This window comes from Vicugna pacos, chromosome 22 (assembly GCF_048564905.1).
Source record: "Vicugna pacos chromosome 22, VicPac4, whole genome shotgun sequence".
Taxonomy (NCBI): Eukaryota; Metazoa; Chordata; class Mammalia; order Artiodactyla; family Camelidae; genus Vicugna; species Vicugna pacos.
Genome location: NC_133008.1, coordinates 15,750,346 through 15,760,715, shown reverse-complemented (window position 1 = coordinate 15,760,715; position 10,370 = coordinate 15,750,346). Strand labels below are relative to the sequence as shown.

Genomic DNA, 10,370 nt, shown 5'->3' with positions numbered 1-10,370 from the left:
AGTAAACTTGAAAACACGCTATAGAGAAAGGGAGCCCTGTAAGGAGGAAATGGTCAGTTTAGAAGCTGAGATGGCTAACATGGGTTACTTCTGACGCCCAGTTTCCATGCGTAGGGAGGTTGCTCCCACAATAGATAGGAAACAAAGGGAGACAGTGTTGGGAAACAACACGACCTGAATAAGCATGGCTTTTTCTCTTCTGTAGCCAACTACACAGAGTCACTAGTGCTGTTTTTGGAACCACGTCTGTGTCACTCCTGTGCATAGCATCTCTGGGGCCTTGCTACCTTGTGGATGCCTCAGTCCACACCAACCTCTGGAATTAGCACCCGGGCAGTCAGGGCCCAGGGCCCAGGAATCTGCTGCCTTAGACCTTTTCTAAAATGTCTGTGCAAGAGATGTATTTGCCGAAATTGTATATCTTTTGACTTTATTGCTACAAAGCTGTTAAGAGAGTGGGGTGTGGAGCCTGACCAGCTGGCTCTGTACCCTAAGGTCCACTGCTCCTTTACTCTAGTTACCTGACCTCTCAGTTGCACGTTTGTGAAATGGGAGGGGAAGTGGTGTGACTTTTCAGGGTTGTTTTGGGACTTTGGTGAGACCATCTCTGTGAAGCTGTTTGCACTCTGCACATATCACATGTGCTTGTAAGGGTTCATTGTAGTTGTTATTAGACCAGTATAGTTGTTATTGTTTTATTAATAAAAGCAATAATAATTACGTCAGAGTGTACCTATAACAGACACGTAGAATAACTATATCAACAGAAGCCTCATATGTTTTTGAAGTGTAGAAATGACCACCTCTGGAGCTCTCTCTCAAAAAAAAAAAACTGCAAAAAATGAAAAAAGAGAAGTGAACAGGTTTTCTGTATTTGGGCTATTCATTTCAGCAGCTTTCAGGAGAGATGCAGTAGGCTGCAGCCTGGAGAAGGCTGCCTTGAGGGCGGATGACTGGCTTAGAGTCAGCCCTGCCGTCTTATTCATTGGCTGAACCACATGACAGATTTCTCCACACTTCCTCACCCTCCAGTGCCTTCACCTTTGCCAATGGCCACGGCCAAAACCTGTGTGTAGCTCCCCGCACCCCTGCACACCCGCACACCGAAGGCCGTCCATCCGGCAGTTAAGAACATGCCTGTCACCTTTCCCCCCGTAACAATGGCCTTTCACCGTACTCATTTTCAGCCAAGTCCCCACACACTGGGCTTTTGGCGATTAGAGGGCTTTAATTATAGCTATTAGACAGACATCTGAGCGAATGACAGTGTTTTGCCTCTGGTCATCTAGCAGTAACTGGAAAGGGGGAAGGCACAGACAGAGATGGGGTGCGAATGGTTCCTGCTGTTCAGTTGCCAGTGGCACCTGTGGGGATGTGAGATGGTGATACTGTTTCTCTTCTGGTCCCAGTAGACCCACCATTGTCACCTGGGGTCCCTGGGCCACCTGTCTCCGGTTACCATGAGTCATCAGTTGTGGCTGCCTCCAAAGGCACCAGGCCTCTCCCTCTTCTTGCTGGTAGATCACTTTTGTTTTCCTTGAGACCAGATTTTGGAGGACTGAGAGGGTCCTTCAGATTGCTCTTTATAAGTACATTAATGCATTTAGACTCAGTCCTTTTTAAGAGCTGAATGTTTTCCTTTTTTTCCCATGTAAGGAAAGCATCTTTCTTTCTCACCATCTCCTTTGCCCCTGCCGCATTCTTTAACATACGTGGTGCCTGAGAATCAACTTCTCAGGGTTTTTTTTTTTTTTTTTGGCAGCAAAGTGAGTTTTATAAAATGCTTCCCTTGTATATCTGTTATAAACAGCCATCCAGAGAATTAATTCAGGCTATTTTCAGACCTTTTTCAGACATTTTGATGACTCAGAATCTGAATCAGAGCAAATAGAACAGGATCTAAATACTACAAGGTGACACAAATTCAACACAAATAGGAAAGGATTAAAAAGGCAGTAATTACAGTTATTCATCTTTAGTTAGTTTATATTGAGAGAAGTAATGCTGAAGTTCGGGAGATGTATGTTTAGGTATCATTTGCATCATTTTTCAAATATATAGTCCTAGGAATATAAAGATAACTGAAATTTATGGACCTTGTAACCACACTACAAAGGGTCTCTCTCCTTGCTTGACGTTTTGAATGCTCCTCTTTTCTAGTTAATTCGAGATTTATATTCTGTTCCTCACAAAAATCAACAGTGTAATCAATAGTGTAATAATCAATAGATTGACCTGCCTCAATTCTAGTAACTTTTTTTGGCTTTGTTGGTTATATAGAAAGAGTACATGGTGTAATTCCTGCCTTCAAGAAGCCTCTAGTCTAATTCAGGGGAGAAGACTCATATGAAACTAAGGGGAAATTGTGTATCTGTTTATTCAATAACTACTTGCAGAAAATACCAGCTATATTCCATACATATTATTTATGTACGAACAGGTTTTTGGGTCTTGAAGAAGTAAGGAGTTTTACACAGTATCCCTTGCTGGGAGATTGTATTTTCCAAAGATGGGGCAGTAGTAGGATCTCCCATCAGACATGCTATTCTGGAATGTGGTCTTGCCTCTCGCTCATCCAAAGGTAGAGTCAGTTTCCCATCCCCTTGGTGGAGACTGGTCTAGTGACTCACTTGTAACCAACGAACTTCGGAGGCTAGGTCGGAAAAGGTCAGGCAGCTTCCCCTGGATCTTTCAGGATGCTTGCTCTGCAGACACTTCCTCTCAGGGAGTGCCCTCTTGGAATCCGGCTGCCGTGCTGTGAGACCTCAGGTCAATGGGAAGGGGCCTGGTATAAGTGCTCTGACTCCAGCCTTTGGGTCCTCTGTACCCAAGAATCAGACATGAGTGAAAATGATTTCAGACCCCAGACCAGAACCTTCCCAGTGGAGGCCCCATACATTGTGGAACAGATGCGGTTCAGCTGCCTATGTCCTGTCCAAAATCTTGACCCAAAGAATCTGGTGTTTTACGCTGCTGGGACTGATTCACTCTTGCCAACATCTGATGATAGAGGACTGAGCAAAACGGAGAGCAGTGAAAGAGTGCTACTGACATGCCCGGGAATAATAATCAAGTCATAAAACTTCCCATCTATTGTTTGCTGTGTGCCAGGTTTTGTGACTCAGTGCCTATGTCACCAGGTCCCTGGGTTTGGCATCATAGCACTTCCCACTGTGTAGGTGAGGGAACTAAGGCAAAGGGAGGTGAAACAGTACACTTACATAGCAAGTGACAGAAGAAAACTTGGAGCCTCTGTCCTTAACTGCTTGGGTCGATGATGTACCTAAGGGTTAAATACAATTCAGTCTAGCACTGGCATATGAGTTCAGAGATAGTATCACTCTGAGGTGGGGTGGCTTTAGACTTTGTGAGGAGATCAAGTCTACACTGAGCCTGGTCAGGTGTGTAAGATTTAGATAAGCAGCATCGAAGAGGAGAGGCAGGCATTTAACGTGTAGGTAACCATGGGAACAGCTGAACTAGGAAAGGAATTCATGAGTGCATGGATGGAGAACAAACCAGGAAGAAGAGCTGAGGAGGAGGATGCTACCGGGTGCTGGATGGGTTTCTTCAGAGATAGAACTTCAGAGATGTAAGCATCTGAGTGTTTGATCTGGGAGGAGAATGTCTAGGTTACCAGTTCAGTGGAAGGTGACTCCAGCAACAACATGGCGGCTGGGCCAACCTGGGTGGTGTGGGCAACCAGGAGAAAAGAGAACAGCTCAGATGTTGTTTAGTTAGCCCAAGAGAGTATTGGGTGGGTGGCACACTGATACAATTAAGGGTAAATTTAGAGAAGTTTCAAAGAAATAAATGACACAGCTTAATAACAGGTTGCATATAAGGGTTGAAAAAAAAAATAGAAAGTGGTAAAAATGGTTTCTAGCCAATGAGGTCAGAAGTGTGATAAAAATCTCTTCCATCAAATATTGCCAGAAATAATTAATGCTCCTGAAGGGCAGTGAGGGCATTAAAATTAGAATTGATTAGCATTAGAATTGCAAGACTCGGGTACTGCAAAAGTTTGACAAAGCTCACACAGTAATAATAATAACATAATGCGTTATGATTTTATTGCCTTGTATACGAGTGACTGTTCACTTTTCTGTGTTTGACATGCAACTATAACATTTGGTACTCACTCTAAGACCATGAGTTAGATACATAGAGCAGGTGGCTGTCCCAGATACGGAGGATGTAACTGAGTCTTGTAGCGCTTAAACTCCTAGTTCGAGATCCCACGATAGATGAGAACTCATCCTGGGACCATGTCCTTTGACTCACAGTCCACTGCCCTTTCTATTTATAAAAGCACCTTTTTGAATAGATATTTGGACATGGTAGGCAATTTTCTATGCCGAGAAGCTGAGGAACACAAATATTCCCAGTATTCTGTACCTTCACAGTATCTTGTGGTTTCTGGCTTAGAGGACCAGCCTTGCATGTAAGACCTCATCATCTAAGCGGACTTGGATTAATGCGTAAGTGAACGTGTGGGTAAGGTTTGAGGAGGTTTCTTGAGCTCATTCTGTCTACAGATTGAGTTCAGGGACTTTTAAAAGCTGTAAATAAGCTAGTTTTCAGTTTTCGGTTACTCAGAGCAGAAGCCCCAGGAATCCCTATACTTCTTCACCCTTTATGTGCTGTCTTATTTTTTTTAACCTCCTGATTGTCTCTAGAATCCTTGCAATCTCCTTATTCACATTACTACTACCATTGTTTACACCCTTTACGTGTTTCTTGGAGTAACTCAACAGGCTTCAAATTTGTCATTGTACTTTCTGCCCACCCATTCCAATGATTTTCCATGAAAATCTGACCGTGTGTGAATTATCAGTGGTTTCCCAAGACATACACATGATTTACCAAGCTCTTTGGCATCTAAGGCCCCTCAAGGCTCGTTTAACCTCTTTAATGTCATTTTGTGTAGGTCTCCCTTGTACTTCACATTAGAGTAATATTGATAGAATGACGGGTTTATAGACACTCAGACACGCACGCACGCGCGCTCGCACACACACACACACAGATGCACGCCTGTTTCCTCTGTATCACACGACGTCTTTCCCTTCCTGGAGCATCTTTCACTGCTGTTTGGTCTCAAAACCCCACTCATGTCTACTTATCAAATACATCCTTTTTCCACCCAGTCCAAAAGTGTCAGTCCCTCCTGCCTTTGTACCATATGTGGACCCAGCACAAACTCCATCTTTCCTGGATCAGCCTGGATTGTAATTATCTTCATGTCTACTCTGCCTACTAGACTGTAGACCCCATGAGGGCAGGGACCATGGTTGTCAGTCTCTTCATCCTTTGAAGTTTTTACAGTGCTTGCCATATGGTGGTTGCTCATTAAATGATGGTGGACATGAGAAAAGGCAAACATGTTTTGGTGATAGAAGATTTTTGGCTGGGAAAGGTCACTACCCTTGTGCCACAACCATGAATTTATCAAGCACCTGTTTTCATGAAGTGCTGTGCTGCGTGTTCCTCAGAACAAATTACACAGACCTGCTTCTTGACCTCTGAGAACTTATTTATAATTTAATACTTCTATCAGGCATGAGGGCAAATATGGAAAGGACAGACAATAATTGAATTACCAACATTAAACAGATATACAAATAGGTTAGATTAAATATTTACTTTGCATGTGCATTACCTTGTAAAGGGTAATTGCATTTTAGCAGCTGGTGAGTGTATGGGAACCATTTGAGTTTTATGTTTAGACAATAGGATCCTCTCATAATGATTACAACGTAAACTGCATTTTGATGTTTTTATGGGTGAAGATGGACATTAATATTCCCTCTGAGGTTAATTTACATTACACTGCAAGAAGAAGTCATAAATCTTGGATCAAGTCCAAATCTAGACACCTCTGGACACATTAGAGCAAATGTTGCTTATTGGTGGAATGCCACCATTTACAAAAATATGGAATCTGAAATATATGTGTTTTTCGTCAAAAGCAGGAAATAAGGTATTTGACAACATGCATTTGTCTGCTGAATGTGATGGAATATGTGATGAAATATGTTTTGTCAATAAAATAAATTGCCGAACAAAATGTAATCCTTTCTGCAAATGCATTTAGTCTCCGGAATGAAATAAGCTACTTCCACAAAGCGCATTTTTCCTTTGAGTTATTTTAGATTTGCTGTCTATCAAAAACCACGGAGAAAATGTGTTTTGTCAGACGCTATATTTCAAGGTGTATAGATAAAATATATTTAATTAGGAAAAAAAGTAGACTCAGTTCTGGAGGGTCAGTACATGTTCATAGCATATTGATGCAGTTTAAATGAGTCTATAATTTTTGACTCGTGAGGCTAAATTCTCTTTCCAGTGTTGGACACATTCTTGAAAACATTCAAGTGATACCCTGATGGTCCTTGAGCATATTCCTAACACTTCTACTGTGCAGTGTTATCATCACATCACTGAAAGAGTTAATTACATGACTAATTAGGTTCTTTTAGTTTCATTCTCCTCCTGCTCTGTGAATTGGTCCTTGGCCCCAAGGCTCCTGAGGAATTTCAACTTACATAATTAATTAATGCAGTTTAACCCTTCAAATGGGACTCAAACACCCCACCTAGTTTAATATCACGTTAGATTTCTGGTTAGCAGTCTGTATAGCAGCCTGCTGTACAGTGGACCAGTTAATGTCAAGTGATTACGTGTTGTTAAAAGAAAGTGTAATTTTTAGAAAAGGGATCAAAAGAGTTATATGTGTGGAAGCACCTCTGAGAAGAGTGAAATTTTATCCTACAAATGAAAGATGATGTGATGGGGGAAGTTTTTGGTCTTTTTCTCCTATTCTTTTTTTTTTTTTTTTTAAATAAGAACACACTTCCTCACTTGTGGTATCTCCTTAATATTTAAAGGATTGAATGAGATAATGTCTATAAAGTTCTTGGCTCCATGCCTGGCATTGTTTTTTATAATGGTTTATAATTTTCCAGTATTAAATAAACATTGTTCTATTTGGTTCTCAAGCTGTCAGGCATGCATTTCCTTTTTATGGAGGAGTAAGTGAAATTCAGAGGATCATGCGGGATGGACCCGAAGGAGGGACCCAGCTCTACTGCTGGGGGAGAGGGATTATCTGTGGAAAAGGGAACATGTGAACTATATCCTGAAGCATAAGGACGAAATAAAAAGGCAGGAACTGCATGGTCATTATGAATGTAGTTGGCTTGTTGATTGTACTGTTAACTACTACATTGCCAAGGAGAAGGGCTTAATTTATTGGGAAATGAGGCTAGAAAGATAATCTGGAATCATACAGTACTAAGGAGTTTTCACTTGATTCTAGAGGTACAGGGGAGATACTCATGAGTTTTGAAGCAGGGAGCTGGCATGACTCAGCTTACATTTTAGAGAACTAGGTTTGCTGATAAATGTGAAAGGGGATTAGAGCAGGGAAGAGATCTGCAAGCCAGAGAGTGTGTCGATATCTCTCTGTTGTACTCCAGGTGAGAGACAGAACCAGACCGGTGCCTGTGTTAGTAGGCGTGAAGGAGATGGGATAGGGATTTTAAAGACGTTTCCCTGTCTAATCAGTGAGAGGTCATACATGGTGGGGAAGGCATGGGGAATTTGAGAATAACAGAGAAGTTGCAGAGGAAATGAGGCCATTGATATAGATAGAAAATGGAAAAAAAAAAGTTGATGATGGTAGAGCAGATATATTTGGTTTTGAACATAAGGAATGTAACCACAAAATCAATGGGCAGATGTGTTGTAAATATGGATCCTAAGTCCAGGAGGGAGGCTCGGGGTAGGACTAAAAATTGGAAGGAGTATTATTATATTTGTTTTTATGATTGGTAATAGATGAATGAAATACCTTTATAAGAAAAAAATTTAATTAATACTCAACATAATGTATCAAAAGGAAATTTGACAAATATGGAGACCTAACTCTCTTGTATTCCTCTCACTTTTCATAGGTAATGATTATTGAGAATGTGCCAGGCTCAGGTTAAGTTGCACGTGAATTATCTTAGTTAATTCAGAAAACTTGAAGAAAGCTGGAGGAAGGGATATTAGCATTCCCATTTCCCAGTGAGAGCACTGAGGCTTGGAGAGATGAAATGAATGGCCCAACGTAGAACAGGAATTCAGATCCTTGTCTGTCTCAAAGTCTGTGTTCTTAAACCACACTGCACGTGGAAATGTTCAAATCTGATTCATCTTCAAGGCATCTGATTCTCAGTGGCTATACTCACTGGGGTTTCATGGAGAACCTAACATCTTCTTTGATGTGAAATTATTCACAGCTACCCAGCAGAGGACTTGACCTTCAGAAAGCAGACAATGGATATTTATTCCTTTCTTTTTTCATCCCAATTCTTTCCTCTCTCTTAACCCTTCTAACACCCCTTCTGGATGTTGTTTAAGACCCATAGTTCTCTCTACTTCCATCATACACATTGATACACATTGTTTCTCTCCTACTGGACTGTAGGCATTTTGAATCCAAGCATTATCTTGTCTTTCCTCAATAGGCAGCCCAGGACCTTACACTGCCTTGGTTGCACTGACTCACTTGTAACCCCATGAGGTGACACTGTAATTATCTCCATTTTTAGAAGAGAAATATGTAGCTCAACCAGTAACTCACCCAGAGATTCAAGAAGAGTTCAGTCATAGATAAGGATATGAACCCTTGTCTAGAACAAGAAGAGTGCTATAGGTGACTAGACTAGTGCCTTACGCATAGTAGGACCTCATCCTTGTGGGAACAAACAGAAACAAAAGCACTGTTTTCAGAGGCAAGACTTTAGGGGCATGAATTTTAGTTCTGTTATATGGCAGATTTTTTTTTCTTTAGTCAGTGCTTGTGGTAATAGGATTCTGTCTAATATGACTCATTTCAGAGAAGACTTGAATAAAAAGAACTCCATAATAATGCCAGAAAATTTAAAGTCAGTCTGCTGGAGTATCTGAAAGGCACACGTTCATTACTTAATCTCACCAATCCAAATAATGAACAGGGGAGTCCACAACAGAATTAGAGAGATTGTTCCAAAGCTTAGAGGCTAATTTGATTTCGTACGGAATGTTAAGAAAGGGTTTTAAAGAATTTTTAATGAAAAGGCAATTAACGTTGAAACCTTCATTAATGGATAGTTGAGAGGAAAAATCAGACTTCTTGCTGAGTTTTTGACTTTTTAACTAATTGCAAAACTTTATGGTATTTTTACTGTATATTAGAAAATGGTAAGGCACTATCTGTTTAATACAGCCAGACCTTATGGGCAAATAGAACACTTTTAAGGGCTTTTAATTTTTTTTTTTTAAGTAAAGAGGACAGAGCCCCCAAGAACTAATTATAACTGAACCGTTCTCATTTGATAAAATGAATGTGGAGTAATGAAATGTTCACTAAGAAACACTAATTTTCACTCAGCTTAAAAGATTCTTGAAACTATTATTTGTTACCTCATATTAGCCTACATTGACCAATTTCGCATACAACAGAAAATGGACATTTTATAAGAAAACTATAAAGAACAGTCCTGAGCATTGAACAACAGCTACAAAAAGATACTGATTAGGAACATTGGTTTCTCAATTCCAAATTCTCTAAATCCTTTAAATACAGTTTATTTCTCACTTTAACTTCAAGGATTAAAGTGAATGGAGCATCTATTCTTTGGTTTTTCAGTGTTTAGTTTTGGTGCCCATATTTCTCAGACTTTGCCCTAAAATGTTGGTAACTGTTGTGTTCCCCATCCCCTACCACACGTGTGGTCCTCAGGGCCTGAGAGTGATGGAAATAAAGACAGAAATCTTTTGGCTGGCAGATTATTAGAGCATTTTATTGGCCATATGGTATACCTTCATGCCATGGAATTAGGGAAAGTCTCATTTCTTGCCTTTCAGAGCAATGCAAATAATTTTTGTAAGCTCCAGAATTAGATTAACTTTCTAAGTTGCCTCCCACCAATTTCTTTTGCTGTTACCAAGATAACCAGCTACCATATGGTAGGGCAGGGGCAGGAGTGAGAAGGTTGCCCCCCCTCCAAACAGCTAATTTGTTATCCAGGCTTTGTCCTGTGTCTAGTCTTTTTATATGTCGTATTGTCCACCACTGAATTTGATAACAAATGTCAGACATCCTAAATTTTAGATTTGATGTATTGAATAAGTAAAACAGTCTTTCCTCTCCTTTTTCATCCCAGCCTTGTGTACTGGGGTGTGGCAGTGTTAAAGAACTGGACACATGTTTCTTTAACGAAAACATTATGATGCTATCTGTTGGTGATACAGAGAACAAAGGAGAGATGCATGTAGCTGCTAACCAATCAAAACCATCCCACCTTGAGAGGATCCATGGTAGTAAATGAAGAAAGAAC

The 10,370-nt window shown here is 40.6% G+C and overlaps 1 protein-coding gene across 3 annotated transcripts in view; it reads left to right on the top strand.

Annotated features, from left to right (window-relative positions):
* The window catches only part of LOC140688427 (teneurin-2-like), a 595,904-nt gene that overhangs the window by 189,897 nt on the left and 395,637 nt on the right, over positions 1–10,370 (top strand). Inside the window, exon 1 of one of the 3 annotated variants that reach the window (XM_072947268.1) lies at positions 3,221–3,592. The exons of the other annotated variants lie outside the window; for them this stretch is intronic. The gene's annotated coding sequence lies outside the window, so the exon portion shown is untranslated. Of the gene's footprint in view, positions 1–3,220; positions 3,593–10,370 lie in introns of those variants that run through there. 3 annotated transcript variants of the gene reach the window in all.